Below are 20,693 nucleotides of genomic sequence, written 5' to 3'. Positions count from 1 at the left end.
ATATCATGCAGCACATGTCACTTTTGAATTAAATTGTTGTGTCAAGTTGTCAGCAGATCTGTACAGGTACAGTATACTATACACATAGATATATGACATGCTGCACGTCCTATACTGGTGCACCGTCATAGGATACCCTGTTTGCTGATGCATGATGTACTAGTCAGGTGTAATAGTACCAGAACAGCACAGTGTAGTATATATATTGCCCTTACATCTAGGTATAGTATCTAGTGTATCTAGTGTAGATATTTGAAACCAGTGATTCATATTAGGTTTTACTGTGATAGTATGTGTGTATTAGGGAGAGGGGGGTGCTGTATGCGGTTATGCCCTGCCAATGATTTCTTTTTGAACAGGGAGGAGCATATATAAAAAAGTGTGGGAACCAGGAATGATATAGAATGACACATAATTACTTTTTTATTGGTTGGCGATTGAAGGAGGGGAGTAGGGGGGATGTTACTGTAGAGTAGATTGTGGTAGTATAGTACACCCCCTCCGCCATAGTAAAGGGGTGACTAAGGAACCTGCCTGGGAATGCAATGAAATACCCTATGTATCTTTATCCATTTTGAGCTCGGAAGGGTTAGGGAAAAGAAGTAGACAAGGGAGGGACTGCACCAACGTTCATGAAAAAAAGCTGATTCAATCCCTGTTTGGATACAACAAGGCTGAAAGGTATGACAGTGAGATGTGATATGCAGGTAGGGAATACGATTTTACTGCAGAGGATTAGAGCGAATGGCGGCGGGGACTTTGGTGTGTAGAGGGTGACTTGGGAACTCTGCAACATGATAATAAGGACAAAGAGTCCCTTTGTTACCCTGCTTTGATATGCAACCCAGGACTGCATAGGGGGATGAAGCTGTACCTTTGTGTCTAGGTTGTTTATGTGCATTTTCAAATGATGGAGTCATGTCTTAAAACAGTCACTTGTTTTGTCACCGTCCCTTTTATTTTCCATCGATGACCTCAAACTGTGTGTTGGGTCGGTAGAAAAATTATTTCAATATTCACTACAGTGACAAAAATCGAGTGGTAATTCTTAATCTTTAAAATGTTCTGCTAGTAGATGAGTTGGTGTCATTCCATAGATGGTTGTAATGTAGTAAAGTACCCAACGTTGCTGCATATTCATACACTAAAGTCATCTCAATCAGCCCATGCTTTACTTTCATACTTTTTTAGCAACACAACTGTATTTTTTTATAACATCTTGAAGTTTTTTCCTTATTGAGTCAAAATACTTCTTTATTATCAGACCATCAAAAAAAAGAAGGTTTATTAATTATAACTGCCCCCCAAAAATTCAAAATTTCTGGGTTTTTTCGTAAGTATATTTGCTGTTTTTAGTGCCACGTTTCCTTCAAAACTCAAAATTCAAAAACTTCAAAATGTCATGTCAGGGAGTTCCTAATCACAATCATTCAGTTATGGAGTTTTTTTTAATGCTATACTGTAACTATAAAAATCTGCAATGATAAAGTGACCCAGGACAGGGGTTGATGTTGAAGGATGGGCTAATTTTTAAAAAATATTGCATATACAGATATATTAAATGGAGCAGAAAGAAACTTGGATAGCCTGGGCAGCATCATTGGTTTTAATAATTATTCTTTGTTGTGTTTATATGTCAGGCCGTGCAAACAATGTAAAACAAAAAAAATGACCGATGACCAATGAAAGTTGACCTTTTCCCCTTTACAGTTTAGTGTCATTGCAAAGATAAGTTTGATGATGTCTATCACAGTCTACATACATGCTTAGGTTCCGATTGTGGATGCTGAAGGTAATTTTATCGCCCAATAAACCACCATGATCTTCCATGTATAAATACTTTTTAAGAAATTTAGAAATAGAGGATTACCAGTCAGTAAACTTTAATGTGAAACTAGTAGCCCTTTTGAAACATTTAAAATCCTGCCTCTAAATAAGTCCCTGCTGTCAAAAAGGCATAGACGACCTTATTTTTTGTCCTTTTAAAAGTTTGTTACAAGTTTTACAGAAACTCTACATTCTTGACTTAATTTCAGTTGAGTTCACTTTTCGGGCTGTAGGTGTAGAGTAGCTGCACATACCCTGCCAACATCATAGGAACCTCAACGTCCACCTGAAGCCACATTGGCTTCATTATGTCAACCCTGTAATCCCGAGAACTACAGATGGCATAGACATGACTGTAGTGCTGAATAGGATAAATCTGTACATTGTCACGTAGAAGAAAGTGAACAGCAGTCCATTGATGTCGTTAAAAAATTTGGTGCAATGGGCGAATAAAGAATCACTGAAGGAAACAAGAACTGGTAGTGAGAGGACCTTCTGTACTAGAGTCCTTAGATTAAAAGACTTTTATCTTAAACCATTGTAAAGTTGAACAGTTCTGTTTTTTATTGAGAACACTTCCAAAAAATATGTGTGGATGTCAACAGACAACTACAACTAGGTAAAAATGGGGCCAAGATAAGTAGCCTGCCTTTGCTGACATCTTTTTAGAACAGAAAAGTTTGGGAACTCCATAATGTCTGTTGTACATTCAGGGGCAAAAGGTAAGTATTTGTATTTATTCCTTTTACCCCCTAGCTAAACAAGCATTTAGCCCATGCAGGATGGGGAGAAGGGAACTAGAATGCCTAACTAAATTTAAAGGCATTCTAGACTGGGGCTTCGACTTTTTGAAAAATGTAAAGAGCGTATCCATCCTAACCACTGCCTGGTGTGTCCCGGACAGTTTAATGGCCGTTGTAGCATTGTTGACATTGGATACACTCTAACCGCAGTTTCCCATGAACAGCAAAGAAACCAACAATAAAGACTGCATTTCATCCCAAACGATGAAGGATTGTTGCAGAGGCTTAAGTTACAAATAATGTAGTCACATGACAGTGAGAGCAGAATTATTCTGCAAAGCGTTCAGTAGTCACGACACAGGAAGATGCTCTAATATCCTGGATTAATCCACCTACATTATACCACTGCCATGGTAGTGTAACACTGATTCTGTTTTATTGCAGTGCTACCACAACATTCCACAGCTTTGGACATAAAATTAATACTATATATATCAGGAGTGCTAGGTTCTTGCAGCAGGGACAGTGATCACGTACAAGGATAAGTACAGATTAAAATAGGTTTGCCTTGTCCATAACCTTCATACAAAATGTCCTTAATGAAAGATTGATTTAGCTATTTGACATCATCATGATTTATGAAAACATGTTTATTAAAATTGTTGGAGTTTGTACATATAATAAAAATATGTAATACATACTGTTTTCTAAACAGCTCATCTAACTTGAAATGTTTCCAGATGTATCATGTGGAATATTCTAATATGGGGAGACAGAGCTTTCATACACTGAGAAGAAAGGCATTGATAGGATATAGGAGCCAATGGGGGATTAAATGTTTAGTCATCCAACAGACTATTATTGTTGTGTGACCGGGCTCTTTATCCTAAAAAGCTAGCTGTCATAGAACAATAAGCTGCACAGTTACTTCATATTCCTGAGCTCTGGAATTGGACTGGGCCATTGCACCAATTGGACTCTTTTCTTTTTAGCCATTCTGTTGTAGATTTTCTGGTGTGCTTGGGATCATTGTCCCGTTGCATGACCCAATTTCCACCTAGCTTTAGCTGTGGCACAGATACTCTCACATTTGACTCTAAAATATTTTGGTATACAAAGGAGTTCATGGTCGACTCAATGACTGAAAGTTTTCCAAGTCCTTTGGCTGCAAAACAAGTGCAAATTATTACCCCTCCACCACCATGCTTTACAGTTGGTGTGAGGTGTTTGTGCTAATGCCATGTTTGGTTTTTGCCAATTATGGTCCAATATCTCCACGTTGCTCATATCTGTCCAAAGGACATTGTTCTGTAACTCATGTGTTTTTTTCAGGTACAGTTTCAATATCTAAGCTATGCTGCCATGTTCTGTTAAGAGATAAAAGGCTGTCTGGCAAACCTTTTATTCAAACCATATGTGTTTAGTCATTTTTCTATTTGAAGTGACATAAACTTTAACATATACCAAACTAACTGAGGCCTGAAATGTAGCACTACTTCTCATTTTTTCCGAGCATGCACAGTCTAACATTGGGGTGAATTTGGTGGCATGTCCACTCCTGAGAAGATTGACAAAAGTCTTGAATGTTTTCCACTTTTCTCATTTTCTTATTTTCACTGTAGAATTTCAAATTGTTTCAAAATTTCTTTATAGAGGTGGTCACAGTTGCTTATAATCAATTATTTATGTGTTTTTGATTAACAGCCCATATTGGGTAAAACATTTATGAATAGGCCACTTTTAGATTGAGGTTTTCACTGATCACTGTCACTGATATTATAATAAAATGTGTGGCTGAAAGGGAAATATGGGAGAGAAGCTTTAATGGCTGAATACTTCTTTCCTGGGTAATATTTAGTTCCATTCACTTTAGTACTTTTAGGCTCACAATAGGTCCACAATGGAAGTCTGTTTTTCTCACTATAGGTTTCTTTTAAAGTGAACCTGATTTTTGCAGCTGATGGGGGTCCCTACATGAGCAAACATTTGCTTTTCCTTTTCTCCCCCTGCCGCTCTGTTCTTTGCTGGCCATGAAAAGAATAACTGGATACTTTGGTTATAGGTCAACATGGGACCCCTTCCATCTTCTCCCACAGAAAAATGCTAGTGTTTGGGCATTGGCAGCTCAGTCTAGGTAAGCTCCGAGACGTGAAGCTTACACAAATCTTCTTCATCTCATTCTGCAGTAAGTGGGGGACACGGGCATTAGGTATTAAATGGTGTGGAGGACAAAATTATGTGAACCTGTTGCCCAACAAATTACTAAGATGTATATAGTACAGAAATTTTAAAAATTCTCACAGAATCATTCTTTAACCGTATTATTAAGACTTTATTTCTCATGATTCAGTATACTGTTTCACTCAAGTTGATTTGCTCTGCACCTTAATTTTCTGCTTTCTTCAGTAAACACTATGTAGAACCTCATTAATCTCCAGGCAAAAGGCAATGTCAAACACCCATGTGATGAAATTCATGGTTTGACTTTCACATGCAATAATACATTATGATGTGCCTACTGATCTAAAAACATGCGTTGTTATCAGGCAGCATCATTTTCAATTGAAAAAATAGGAAATTAAGGGATACTGTTACAATTACTAAATGCATTATGTGTTAATAAATTGACCACAATGTACGTCATTATCCAATATAGTTAAAATTGGCAGATAAAGTCTATGAAAGCGGATTTCATTCTGTACAGTGCATGATAGAGGCATCCCCTCCTCACACACACACAAATTCCAAGCCTCCACTGAGAATGAAGGAAATGTTGCCATTGTTTACTATTCTAAGTACTTATAATAGCCTGAACGATGTGTTATAGTAGTGAGATATGCTAGAGCTATCAATGGCCCATTTTAGGAAAACCCAGAGAAAATAGGGGTAAATTCCACCTATTACAAGGGTCCCCATACGTGGATTTTTCTTGACCACCATTATTTCTAGATCTATGTACAGTTTTATCCCGGTGACAGCTTTCAGTGGCCTATCAGATGTTTTATCCATACCTTACCTTAAAATATAACATTTTGGAGGTGTTTTACTGCCTGCTTTTTGGTATTGTCATATTAAAACACTTGATAGAATTGTTCAAGCGGGAGTCACTTTTCTGGTTAATGCTTTTGTGCATGTGTAAAATTCAGCTTCGGTATGCACTGTTACTTTTCCAGCTGACAAAGTTGGCTCTTTATTAATGAGTTGCTGTCAATTAAACTATAGAAAGCTGGGTAGGAAGCTTGGTAGCTACAGGACCAGAGGCAGACGATATACTGGCATGGTATGCTATGGCTCCAAAATTGGAAGGAAAGGATTGCTCTAAAATTCTATTGTGTACAGTTTTATTGGAGTCAGAAAGAAAAACAAAGTGGTACAATATAAAGGGGGCAAGTGGGATCACTAGATCAATTTTACATGGATGAATAGAACTACTACTATAGAAAGTGGTACCCAACCATTGATTTTTTGGATGACATACACTTTAACAATAGGTCTTACAGTCTTATATTATAAGAGCTAAGGACAAGAGGGAAGGTGCTCAGCCAGCGCTCCAAGTTTTAAGGATGTGTCAGGAGGTTAAACCGTAAAACTTAAATTTAAAGCTAAGAAAAATGAGTTACATCATTCTTTCTAAATTATTTTTGGTGCATGGTTTGGCAGTGCTAGGAGAGTTGGATTTTCTGCTGTATACTGCTGGAATCATCGTCTTCAGTCTTTGCTGGGGTTGTCAGTTTCATTTGGTTGACATTCATGCATTAGAATTTACAGTGTATATTCATATGCTGTGTATTACAATTTTGTGTAAAATATATTTATTTAAAGGAAGAGCATCTTGTAATCCATGTGATCACATATTTGACTTGATTGAAGGTACATAAACTTATTTGTGTTGAATGATCGGATTCATCCTGTTAGAAATACAACCAATTTATATCCGAACAAATATGATCGGAAGGGCATGCAAAAATATTCAGGAAAATTGCAGGAATATCTGCTCATGACCACTAGGCCTTAGCTCCACACTGCAGATATAATGCTATGGGGCTTTAAAACAAGCGCACCTAGGCACACTCCTATTCCAAGAAATGTTTTGCTATGCATCAGGAGGAATTGAGCACAAAAAGTTCATTTTTGATGGTAGACATAGTTATTTTTATATATTCCCAAAAATACAGCACATTTTTACATTAAGACTCAAGGTCCACTTTTTTGCATATGGGCAGGGTCAAGAAGTTTAATGTATCTCTGTTTTAATAAAATCTTTTCAATGCCCTGCTCCCAGGCTTCATTTGGACATATGCTGGTCTCCCTATATGCTCATGTATGTATAATAATCATAGAATAAAATACTATACATTCAAAACAAATCCAAAAATATATGAAAACACTGTTTAAAGGGACCCTGTCCATGTTCAATTGTATGGGTAGATTTGTGTTGAAATAAATGATTTGTGTAATATTCATGTAAAACTCCTTCTTTTGTAGACACCCAAAAACATGAGACTGTTGCAGAATGCTGCCATCTTGGATGGCAAAGCTGTATCTCAAGTGAAAATGTATAGTAGGAATTCCCAACTATAGTTTCTCTATAGGTTGCTAGGGGTCCCTTTAACTGTACTTGATTGACCCTAAATTTGATGATACCTGCAAAGGTTCTGGGGCCAAAGCCACATGGCCATGGCCAGCTGCATGACACTAGTGACCTTATAAGTTGTCATTCAGGGAGGAATTCTTGCCATATCTGTAAGGGGGCATTCTTTCCACTGGCCACCAATGTAAGAAGCTTTTTTTTCCCACTGACCACCAATAATTTTTTTTTTTAGCAGGAGTTCCTAAAGACCCGAACATGATTTTAATAATTTCCCAATGGCAAAAAGATTGAGAAAGGCTTCTCTGTAGAATTTACCTTTCACTCCTTCCTCCTTAGTAGGTCATGTATGGTGGTAAAGGCAGGAGGTGCTTAGCCAGCATAGAGAGTAATTGGCCACTTCTAGAAGAAAAGAGAGCTATATAGTCTGCAGGAAAGAAGAGAACTAGAATTTTCCAGCAAGGCACACACAAAATAGTTTGTTTGAAGGAAAAAACTTATAAATATATATTTAATTTTTTTTCTGTGCTTTAACTTGCAATTTTTAAGTTAAGGGACAGAGTCTCTTTAATATATATATATAATACCCTTAGGTCTTCTGCCTTGCATTAACTCTTTGGGTGTGGTGGTTGCCCTTTTTTATTTGGGTCAACTGTGCAGCAAACCTACAGAAAATGTAACTAATGCGAAAAAAGTAAAGGTAAAAAACATTTTTTTCTACTAAATAACTGCAAAACTCCCAGACTCACAGTCTGAAAATCTCACTTCAAGCCCCTGGTGTTTTTAATAATCTAAACCTCCTTTGCAGTATTTCTAGCTGTCAAGAAGAGTTGATTTCCCTCTTGGCACTGAAGGTATATTTTTCCTGGTAAACCTGCCACCAGCCCAGTGACAGCTCCGAAAAGTAGTTTCATGGGTGGGCTCATTAAGTCTCACTTCCAGCTCTGTCATTTTTCCTGATTTCACAGCCAGCAGTAAGGCACAGTGGAAAGTGAAATCAGCAGGGTTCGGTGACTGCAGGAGATTGGCCACTTAGGATATTTCAGTGTATTTTGTGAGAGCAGATGCTGATACAGTGCCTCTGATATTAGAAGATAAAGTAATTTAAAATAAAAAAAATGTGAGCATGAGCAGGGACAGATTTCAATTTTTAGAACCTACATGGTGAGATGGAGCGGTTCACCTTTTAGCACACAATATATAGACAAAGGTCACGCCTGTACTGTTTAGTATAATGTTAACAGCTCAGAAGAAGAACAGAAAACAAAAAAGTGAGTCAAACTAAAAGTTTTAATCTAGAGATTTTGGGCCTGGTTTATAAACCCGGAAACCTGGAATGCATTTGGTCCATGGTTGAAAACATTTGGAGGTGGGGAAAATTTGGGTTCTTGAAAAGGTGAGAATGACAGAGGGGGTTTGGATGAGGGCATGGAGGAACATGAAGTCTTCTTTCAGTGTACTTCCTTTCCCAGGGTGATCTGCTTTCTCTGTCTATAATTTTTACACCCCTTAGATTTTTTTATCCTGATTGATTTTTGCAAAAGGGCGACATACATGATGATGGGTTTGTGCTTTTCGGTCTTGCTTAGAATAATATAGGGAATTATGTGAAAATATATTTGATTTTGTTGCACAAAATTAGAATATTTTTTTTTTAGTTTGACGCAATATCTAATATTTATTTATGCACATTTGTCATTCAAAAATCCGGCCTTCAATAATCCAAATCCTTCAGTTTTCTGGCATAGATTTCAGACCGTATTTTCAAATTGACACTCTTTTATGGAGGTGCTGTTTATGTTTTGATGGTGCTGTATTCCAGAATCAGCTGTTAGGTCTTCCTTTTCCTTCATAAAATGAAGCTGTTCCTGCTGCTGAGGATGCTGTTACTGTCAGTCATGAAGATGATCATCCTGACAGCCTATATGCTATTTAGCTTCTTTTCAAGGGTACAGTAAATATTAAAATTCTGAGGCACTATTTTGTTTAGTTGAACTAAAATTCTGTAAAACTGTTTTATTTAGTTGGTGAACATTAAAATTTCATTTGCTTTTCCTTTATTGTAATTTCATTTAGTCCTATTTTTATTTTAATATATACAGCATATATAGCCTTCAAAAATCCAGGTTTTCGGAAATCCGGCACACCTCAGGCCCGGAGGGTGCTGGATTTTTGAACATGTACTATATATATTGAAAACGTTATGTATTTTATGTGTAACAAAAGAAAATGTGCAGTTTTACACTTTCCATTTGTCCTGGTCACCCACTACCATTTTGGTGACAATACTATATTTAGAGATTTTGCAAAAGGTTGGCAGGTATATCGTTTGACAAATCTTTGATAATTAAACTTAAATGGTTATGAAAAAAAATGGATAAGGAAGAAGTTACCACCATGACAGGACATAATTTTGCCCCTGCGGGAGACCAATGGTTCCAATGACAGAGTGATTATTGTAGCAAAAGCTAAATTTGTGTAAATTTTCTTACAGGTGTTGGAGTGAGTAGTATTCATTTAAAATTTAAAGCTGAAAATAAGCTTCCAAGCTTGGTCTTGCCTACTTTGGCTTCTCTTTTTTTCACTTTCTGATAGGTGGCTTCACTGGCCACTGGTGGTAAAGTAACGTCTCTAATTTTACAGAGGTTAGGATTTGCACATTAATTCAGCTGGTGATATATCTGAATCTATTGATCTTTTATTATTTCATAATTTTAGTAAGAATATCTAATGTCTGTAATATGTTTCTTACAAATACCTTCTCTGAGCCAGACATCTCAGATCTGCAAGATCACATTGAGCATTCCCAAGAGAGTGGATGATGGTCAATTCATTAAGTGAATTTTTAAGTAGTTGAATGCGACTTCTTATCAGAAATGGTATCTGGAACTATAAATAGAATCCATTAAGAAAACTTGATCTAAGAAGTTAATCTGATAACTATATTTAGAGTAGAAGTATTTAATTCATCTCAAGGTTAAATCTGGAGATCCATTCAAGGATTTGTCTAAACTTGACAAACCATAAAATGTAGGAAAGTATTTAACCCTGATTGCTTTATTCTTATTTATTCTTTTTTACTTTGTAGTATATATGTAAAAACTGGATGATGATGGTAAAGATCACAAACAATTTTAAAGAATTTTAATATAATGCTAAGCGCTAAAGGCCCATTCACGGCAATGACTTATGGTAACACTAGCTGCATTTTAATGTGTGTTTCTAAGGCACACAGTAATGTACAATCTTTGGTGGATTGCCATTTCATCATTTTGCCAAAACACATCAGTGCACATACAGTAGACTATATTTAGCACATGGACCTGAAGTATCCATGCTTTGTGGTGTTTACCTCTAAAAACAAAGAATCTTGTTCTTTTTTTTCATGCATAGAGGTGCACTTCTAGCTTATTCATGGTCATTTAAAATAAGTGTACTACCTAAAAAATGTATGGGTAATGCAACATACAACCTTACGGTTTGTGTTATCACATTGCTGGAAGCTTGCACATTACATTGCCTTTAATTTACAGTTAGGTGATCTAGGTGTGTATAACATGGAATATCATTGGTCTTATCAATTCTTCTTAAGGTTACTTATCATAGGGATGCATCAATAAGAAAGGTTTACAGATTACAGAATGTGGTCACTGTTTGCCTACCAGAACACTGTTTTAGAACACTGGTAACTTGCAAGCTAATTGAAAATATTTGCATCGTGGCTTGTCAATTCACAGTGCCTTTTGGAGATCATGGGTGCAAAATGTTGCTAAACGTTTTGTACTACAGTAACAGCAGGTTTCCCAGTCTTGTGGTGTTTGGAGGTTAAGTCTAACTAACCATCCAAACTAATCTATGTTACATCTGTGCTGCCAGTTGATTAAAGCTTTCTGACCAACATATAGATGAATTAAAGTGTATTCAGAACATACCAAAATATGTTATTTTTGCTGCCTTGAAAGTGGGCATTTTGTTTGCTTGGTTTCATTGAATACTCTTAGGGATATGGCAGTTTGCTAGATATTTACCAGTTTACCAATTACCTTGTTGTATTGTGTATAGGTAGGTATTTTTGTTCTTTTGTGTATAAGTAGGTATTTTTGTTCTTTTGACAGCTAACATGGGAAAAAGTGTCCAAGGGTCAGGTTAGCCACTGAACGATTTCTCCTCCATTCATGTTTTGTTTTGTTTTTTAGCATCTCAAAATTTTGGATTTATCATTCACTTCTATTCCCATTGACAATGTTGACCAGGACAAATAAAGAGTGAATCTTCCTAATATTCCTAGGACTCAGATAACAATATACAATGGTTCAAACCCCTAAATGATCTATTGTACGTTTTTACATTTATATTTTGTAATAATTTCGTAGTAATTATAACAGAAAAAATCATTATAAATTGCCAAGTGTAATTAGTAGTTTAGAATTTTTTTTTGCCTGAATTGCACTTACCCTGCTTAAATCCCTTTATTTGTAAATATCATCCATTGAAGTGACTGCTTTGATTTGCATTGTAGCATCTGGAAACACTGACACAGCTTTGAGTGTAAAGTCATGAATAAACATAATAAAGAAAAGAGCTCTTATCCCGGAGATACAACACTTTTAATGTTGGCTTGTTATTGGAGTTTAATAACAATTTTTGTTTTTAGTCCAACAAAAAATGGTAGTACTGGTTTTATATATGTGTGGTGTATTTCTGCATGTGTTACCATACGCTGTACCCAACAGTAATGCATGCAACACACATTAGTGCACTTCAATGCCTTTCAGAATTAATGGCTCTCCAATGCACTTTGCTGATAGAACTACAATGCATTTTGCTGCAGTATATGGTGCCGCATGTCCCATACAATGCAGTGTCATAGTAAAAATAATAGTGCATGCACAATGTTTTGTAGACAGCCCTTTCGATTAATAGGAAAGCCCATCTGTCAATCCTTGCTTATAAGAGGCACATAAATGAAATCATGACTTACCATGAATTTACAGAATTTATTGCTTATACAACTATTACAACTGCTTTTTTTTGGGATCCTTTAGGTAGCACAACTTTACTTTAAACAGTTAAAATTCTTATATTTTATTGAATTTTCATATGTATATAAAACATTAAAAAACATTCTAATATTTTGTGGGACACTTTCCCCAGATAAATTTTTGCATCTAAACTTCTTAAAGTTGAAGTCCTTGGTGCATTTTACCTTTTGGCTTCATCAGAAGACTCAACTTTTATATATGCCTGTTTCAACATTTGATATATATGTTGGGAAAGAAGAAGAAAAAAAATGAATCCAATCAACTTCTTTATAATATAAATTTTTTAGACAAAAGAGGTATATCCCAGTATATTTACCAGACAATTATTGTATAGAATTACAAACACCCATATGAGGCAAAGTGACTATCCAAACTTTTTTGTAAAATCAGTGTGAATCTATTGTTGACACCCAATAGCTAGACAATTAGCGGTGTAATTCTTCTTAATAAAAAAATAAAACTCATACAATTATTAATTATTTTCCTTTAAACTGATTACCCCATAATCAAAAGTTAAGAACATAAAAATATGATAAATGATTGTTACAATGACATAAATGAAATAAAAGCACTTGGGGTTTGTACATGGGTGGCTCCCAGTAGTTGGCACCTTCCCAGCTGCTCCATTGCCCCAGCCACTGTACTGGTTCTTAATGCACCAATATTTTAACATTTTACAGCTGGTACAGAATGGCTCACTATTGGTTGCTTTTGGGTAATATGGCCTTGGGTAATATGCTACATGTAGAATCTGATGCTGCATGGAGCATATCTACTGCAGACTTCTGGGTGCTCACGGGTGTGAGGATGCGGTCCCTGCACCACAACCTTACCACCTGTCTGAAATTGTCCCTCATGTTGATTTCTATACCTGATATGATCATTATATGTTGACTCACATATGGATAATACAGGTATCAATATCATAGGGCTCTGTTCAAAAAACACATTTTTTATTTGTTTTTGTTTTGCTGCACATTAAAACAATGCTGGGTACCTTAAAAGTTTATGTAGTTGTCAAATTCTACCTTTTTGTAATCACACATCGTCAAGCTAATACACCTAAATACAAAATGCAGCAAAAGCTACATATAACCTGCTTTGACTGCAGTGCAAACATTTCTCCATTCAACCTGCTGTGTCCAAAGAAATATAATGCAAAACAGCCCTAACAGAGCTTCAAAACTGTCATGCACCATTCGAGTAAATGAAATTTTGCTGACCTGTGTGTGCTTTTCAGAGCGGGAAAAATATAACCGCTACAATCTACCTCAGACAGTTTTTCCTATAAGTGATATTTTGTGTGCCCTTTTCTGTACTCCTTCCACTTCCAAGACTTGTCTTTAATATGAAGTGCTGTTTTAAACTCAACCATGTCTTCAAAATACTAATGCTTTTCTAGGAGCAAATGTTTGATTCTCTCCCTTGAGTTCATTAGCATTTTATTACATGATAGTATCTTGCTGGCTCTAGAAGCTGTAAATTCTCAAGCAGTTGTGGTAATATGCATGGTGCAAACAGATTTAAGGGAGCTCAGTTTCTAATGGTCTAGGTATCACAGCAATTACTGTACCTGATGACTGCTATATTGCAATGAGCTTTATGCTGGAATGTATTTTGCAATTCATGAACATATTTAGAAGTGCCCATTGAGGCTCACTTTTATGGGCCATTACTGTGTTTATGAGTACAGTTTTCATGTACTTTTATCACTCTTACTACTGAACTTATCGAGTAAGACAAAAAACAAAGTGAAGCAAACTGCATAGCAGTCAATCCAAATGTATCCTTCTTCAAACTGATTTACAGTAAAAAAAATCTGATGGGTGGCCTTGGGGTAAATACACTTTGCACATCATTGTTATTCCTGGTATTGCCAATTTAAGCAAACTTAGTTTTTTTATTTTCCACTCCCCTTGCTTTTATTCTGCATATGTAATACATGCTTTTGCTACAGTATAATAATGTTCTTATAGATCTCAATCAAAGCGGAAATAAACTCATTTGTGTAGATGAGCTTTTGCCATAATAAGTATGCACAACTTAATCAGCTACTATGGCACATACCTAATTGCTTCTTAGTGCCCAGGAACATGGCATCGCTGTATCCTCCCAAGCCACCATCTCTTCTGCCAACCCATCTGGGTCCAACGGGATCTTCTTCAGCCATAGATTAGATAGTTATGTTGTAACTTCCCGAAGCCTCAGTTTGCTTGTTTCTACTCCCAAAAACCTCTACTAACTAGTATTTTGTTCAGTAAGTTTACTTCCACTTTAACTTTAGCAATGTAAATATGGGATTGTAGCTTTCTGTGGGAGCTCTGCACTAGATAAAGTGCTCCTGGTAGACCTGCTCCAGCACTGATTGGCCAGCACATGCTCTCGTTTACTTATCAATTTGTAAAATCATATGATATCACTTGAAACCCTTACTTTTTTAAATTACCAAAAACCTATGTAAGCCCTAATTAAATTTTAGGTAACCCTAATCAGCCCTAATGAACGTTTCCACTTTTTTCCTCTTAGCTAATGTTTTTTGTTGTTTTTTTTTTTTATTTTAATATTTAGGTTATTCACAACTCAAGAAAACTACTGGAGATCTGAAAAAGTATTGTACTTGGTTGGCATGGTACCTACAAAAATATTAAAGAGGAACTAAACTCAAAAACAGCCAAAAAAAAAAATCCACTTACATTCAATCACGCAGGGCAGTCCAGATGTCTCTTCCCGTCATCCCGGTATCTGTCTTAGGGCCGGCACTCTATGCGCTGCCATCTTCGCCTCTTCTTCCAGGTTCTTCCTATCGGGTTGGGAAAAAAATTGCCGATCTCACTGCACATGCGTGAGATCGGCTTCCCCCCCCTTTTGACGAAAGGGTTCTTCTGCGCATACCCTCCCGAGATGCGTGCCATAGGTATCCTGGGAGGTTTTGTGCTCCCATTCATTAGGGGATGGTGCTGCACCATTTTTTTTTTTTTTTTTAAAAAGGATGTTGCACTTAAAAAAAACAAACACACAGAATTTTTACTCAACATAAAACGGTTGTCTACCCTTTTATGTAAAGTGAAAATTCTGCATTTGGGAACGCTTTACAGACTGTCAAATGTGTGTAGGTTTAGTATCCCTACCAACACTTTTTCTATAACAATTAATAAAACCAATGGGCAATCACTGATTCACTGATTTAGATGGTTCCTTGTGACAGCAGGCACTTTTACCTGTTGTCCCAGATCCCAGTGATACTGATTCCCCTTAGTTCTGTACACTCATTTGGAGGGCTTCTTAAGTTCAGTGGAGCCGGTTTTGCTGTTCCCTTTCCCTGTTTCCCTTTCCCTTCCTTCTCATGTAGGTAGCATGGGATAGCCGGATGTGCAGACTCTAAGAGAGGCTTGGTCTTCTCCAGGGAATCCCGTAGGGGGTAACGGGCTAGTAACCTTAAAGGCCATTACCAGAATGAGACCCTCAGGGTAATCTCTTCTGAGGGGAAAGGAGGAGTGGCATTGGTGTGGAAACAAGCATTGTCCAACAGTCAGGAGAGGGCAACCACAGCAAAGAGGGGTCAGAGCTGGCAGTAGTAAGATGTAATCTGAGGTCTAAACAAACGTTACAATTGAAAATAGCAAGATATATGGTGCCAGCTCACAGTACCAGCCACTGTTACTGCTGAGGCTAAATTACCCCAGCCTCTTTAAGGACCCCCTTAGGTTGTGTTTAGTGAATGCCCACCCATGGATGTAAGAGCCCAGGAAGTGCTGTGCAACCCCCCTCCCCCCATTTCTATCATGAAGTGCCAGAGTGCAGAGCTGAAGCATTAGAATGACAGTAGCATGACACTTAGAACTTGTCCCACACACTAACACACAGTATGTTGGGGGCAAAGCAAAGGGTAGGAGGTAAGTGTTTGTCTGTGTGCAGTTTTGCTTGTATGCAGTGTGTGTTTTAGTTGGTGTATGCATGTGCGTACTGCTGCATTTCAATATAAATGGGTGGTGCTGCTGTGTGCTGGACATTATATACTTTTGTCCTTGCATATTGTATGTTACATATTACTGATTCCCAAACGCAGCAGGAAACATAAACCTGACTAATGCATGCAGCAGGTTTCATACACCTGACACCTACACTATGTATGTTACATATATGTGGTTCTTGCACTATATAAATTACATATATCTGACCCCAATCTGTGGGTTACTTACACATTACCTCTACACTATGGAAAACACACACACTCACTTTACTCCATTATAAGAACAATATGGCCACATCCATCTTTCACCTCCCCTTATATATTTCCTCCAAGGTGCCCTAGATCTTTTACAATCCTACAGTGCCCCAGGATGGGCTGCACATTCATAGCTTTGTTAAATGGCAAATTGATTTCTGGTTATACCCTGTACTTGTTTACTATTTTATTTTGTACTTCATTAAAGAAAAAAGTGTAACTAAAAATAAGAAAAAGTTAGATCAAAATAAGGTTGCATTGACTAATGATGGCTAAAATTACAAAACAAGAAAAGTAGAATGCACCATTCACAGAGAACCATGTCAGTCCTGGGAGCGGAAAGCAGGGGTGCTGCTTAGAGGACGACTTGGATCACATTATTGCTTTGCTGTGAACTTTAAGGATGAATGTGCATACTGCATGCAGCTCTAAAGGTCAGCCAGTTTGCTCTAAATCCTCTGAACATGTAATGAAGTGTAACTGTAATGGACTGCAATGCTATGTATACTGCAGTAAATAATACAGCAGCTCTGTCACTCTGTGGAAGTGGGTAGTTTGTGGGAGAGGTTAGGTAAGTAAAGCCTAACTCCAGCTAACTTTTTTAACTATTTAATAAGGATTAAAATCTCACCATTGTACACATCCCCAGAAGCGTAATTTAGTTGTTCTCAACCCTAAAGCTCCGAAGCTGCTACTTTTACATGTAACATGAAAATACTTAAATGTCCATAGCCTAGCCACAGGTTCAATTTAAAGCCTTGTCTTGATTTTTAATGTTGGAGTCAGCCATTTGGTGGTAACTCGGTCTCCTTGAAGATTTTTTGAGCTGCTTAAACCATTAGGTAATATTCATATCCTTGAATTGCTAGTGAACTTTCTACTTATTAAAACATTATTCTCCGGTCTCAACAGAGCACTGTTGCAGATGAATTAGAATATCTTCTGCACAGCATTCTTTCAGGAAAACAATGACATTCAACTTGAAATGTACATTCAGCCTCAGTACATTATCGCAAATACTTCAAAACTGATAGCAGGAAATGGGAATTTGGGTAACAGCTGGTATCAGAGATGTGTCCATCTAACTTTACACTATTATCCATTTTTTTTCTAAAAGTTTTATTTGAAACATGTAATTGAAATCAGGAAAACACAATAGGAATGTAAAACAGATAATAGTGAGTGCAACTTTGCAGAAAATAATTAACCTTGCTTGCAATAATTGCTGAACTAAGTGTCTATAACATAAAGAATATAATTGTGTTATCTTCATGAACATTCCATGTCAAAATGTAAAAATGTAAATGGTTCTAACTGGGCAAATAACACATTATTTAACACAGGCTTCAACACCAGATCTGCTCAGCCATGTTTGATACTAAAGAAGAGTCAAATGTGTTCTTTTAGTTAAAGTGGAACTAAACTGAAAATGAAAAAAAATAATTTACTGCAGATCCCTCCTTTGTGCTGGAGGAGTGCTCGATCGGGTCCCGCGATGCCCTGGAATTCTCCTTTAGCCCGGCATGGAGGATGCCCTGGATGGTGCCATTTTCAGCCTTTTTCTGGCTACGACACCTGATCTTGCACTGCGCAGGTGTGAGACCCGGTGATGTAGCCTGCTATAAAAGGGAAAAAGAGTGCACTGCACATGTGTTAGATCAATATATTTTTCCCCTCAGTGTAGGAAAATGCCCCTTCTGCGCATGCCTAATCTCAGAAGCAGCCTGGAACCTACGTCATGCATCCCGGAAGGCTGTGCGCTCCTATTCATTCTGATAGCCACAGCAATCAGGAGGGAAAAGGAGGAACTTCACCCATTTTTTTTTTATAAAATAGAAGTGGTGCAGTAAAAAAAAAATAATTTTAACTTTATATGAAAGGGTTTTATGTAATGTAATAAAAGCTTTGGTATGTTTTACCATTTTATGTAAAGTAAAACTTTTAGTTTAGGTCCTCTTTTAACTAGACTTTCCTAAAAGGTAAAAAGATGTTGGTAATATAGTTCCTTAAACACTATATGATAAGTTTGTGTAATGTGGAAACATGTGATTGGCTTTATCTCCTGAAACAAGACAAAATCATTTGAGCGCAGTGAACAGACCTTTGGCTCTGATGTCAGTCTCATCCGAACACCTGTGAGTTTATAGCCGGAGTCTGCCCAGAAATGCTCTGGCCACATCTGTTTCCAGCCACAATCTGGGCTGGCAGAACTTTAATTAAACAAAATCTGTCTGGTAACCTCTTGGGCAAATGACAGATATACATACAAAGCTCCTTAATAATACACACATTTATTAGGCACAAAAAACTTGCCAATACAAACTGTAAATGTAAAATATAATTACCATATTAAAAAATAGCAAAGGCATTGGTATGTTTGGCACACAACACAATCAAGGATATATATATATATATATATATATATATATATATATATATATACACACACACATGTACACTCATATAAACCTACTGGTCACTTTATTATGTACACCAGTTAATGCAAATATCTAATCAGCCAATCTTGTGACAGCATTTTAAAGAATGTAGACATTTAGACACTGCTGGAGTTCCAACTGACCACCAGAATAGGAACAAGAGAGCGATTTAAATATATATTAACGTGGCATGGTTGCTGATGCCACACAAGCTGGTCTGCGTATAACAGAAACTGGTCTGCCGGGATTTTCATGCACATTCATCCCTAGGGTTCAAAGGTCTGAAAAAGGGAAAACATTCAGTAAATGGAAGTCCTCCAGATAAAAATGCTTCCTTGATGCCAGAGGTCAGAGAATAAAGGCCAGAGTATTTTAAAGTGGTAGAATGGCAACAAATAACCACTCATTACAACTGTGGAATGTGGAAGACCATCTCTGAACACACAGAAAACTTTGAGTTAGATGGGCTACAGCAGAAGGGGACCAGATTGGGTGACTCTCCAGTCAGCTAAGAGCAAGAATCTGAGGCCAAAATGTTGCCTGGTCTGATGCATCTCAATACCTGCTGCATCATTTGGACAGTAGGGTCACAATTTGGCCTCAACAACACAAAGGCATGGATCCCTCCTGCCTTGTACCATTGGTTCAGGCTAGTGGTGGTGTAATGGTGTGGAGAAAGCTTTCCTAGCACATTTTGGGCCCCTTAGTACCAACTGATCATTATTGAAATCCCGCACCCTATCTCAGTATTGCTGCTGACCATGTCTATCGATCTATGTATGATCTATGTAAATGTAAAAGTTATGGTGGGTAAATTAGTTACCAGCTATCTAGAGAACTACAACCACAGTCATAGGAAGGAACAGAGTGAAGAAAAGGCTGAGTAGCCCAGCATAGAGTTGAACAATCAATACCTCTGAAGGAGTACAGGTAGGTATTTGTCTATGTGGCTTACAGTCAGGGGTGGGGTAGGGGATTTAAAAAGCAATATGGATACTAATATGGATACTTATTAAAATATTTTGGATTTCTCAGGGCTTGAAACAAATGGAGCGTGGGTAAAATGTTCATTTAATAGATGCCACAATAACAAATATGGAAAGAACGGTAAAAAAATAGGACAATCTCAGTTTTAAAGTTCAGAGTAAACCCTGGATATGTATGGGAATTGTTAGAATTTTGTGCCAAGCTAGGCCATTGCCAAGAACTGTTTGAATAGAATTGCACAACATAATGGATCATTTTGTGTTTTGGGGCATGTAGAGCTGATGATTTACGGTTAAGGTATAGCTGATCATTTCTTTCAACCTAACCCTGCCTGTAGATACGTCTGGGTTTTGGGAGACCATTTGGGTACCAACCAAAAAACTCTCCCACCTAATACCAAGGCATTAGCCTTTTCCCTTGGATTATGGGTCATTTTTCTTTCTGTAATTATTCTTTCCCATTTTAGGAACTTGGTAGATGTTGCTACTGCCTGGCTGAAAGGATAACAGAAGATGACATATGTAGGGATTGCAGATAATTCAGTGAACATGTATATTGAATAAATGGAAGTGTTCCCATGTGTCCAGATGTTCCAATGATAACTAATTATTCCTGTATTGCCTACAAAATACTGACGTTAGATGCCTTAAAAATGATCGCAAAATGATGTGTAATAAAAAAAGAGCAACTTCACCAATTAACAGCACAATCTGCCCATTCAAACGTAAAACATCCTCAGCTCTCAGCTGAATTGAGTGAACAGTACAGTAGTCAGCGCTTAGGAAGTCATTTTCTTTGTTCCTAACTGGATGATCATGTGATTTGCTGCTATCCGCAGTCCTA

At 37.2% G+C, this 20,693-nt stretch overlaps 1 protein-coding gene across 1 annotated transcript in view; it reads left to right on the top strand.

Annotated features, from left to right (window-relative positions):
- CACNG7 (calcium voltage-gated channel auxiliary subunit gamma 7) overlaps nt 1-20,693 on the top strand; it is a 64,822-nt gene that overhangs the window by 1,189 nt on the left and 42,940 nt on the right. The gene's annotated exons all lie outside the window — the stretch shown is intronic.

Source organism: Pyxicephalus adspersus, chromosome 11 (genome assembly GCF_032062135.1).
Source record: "Pyxicephalus adspersus chromosome 11, UCB_Pads_2.0, whole genome shotgun sequence".
In the NCBI taxonomy this organism is placed as follows: domain Eukaryota; kingdom Metazoa; phylum Chordata; class Amphibia; order Anura; family Pyxicephalidae; genus Pyxicephalus; species Pyxicephalus adspersus.
The sequence above is the reverse complement of the archived record's forward strand: the minus strand, read 5'-3'. Positions and strand labels throughout refer to the sequence as shown.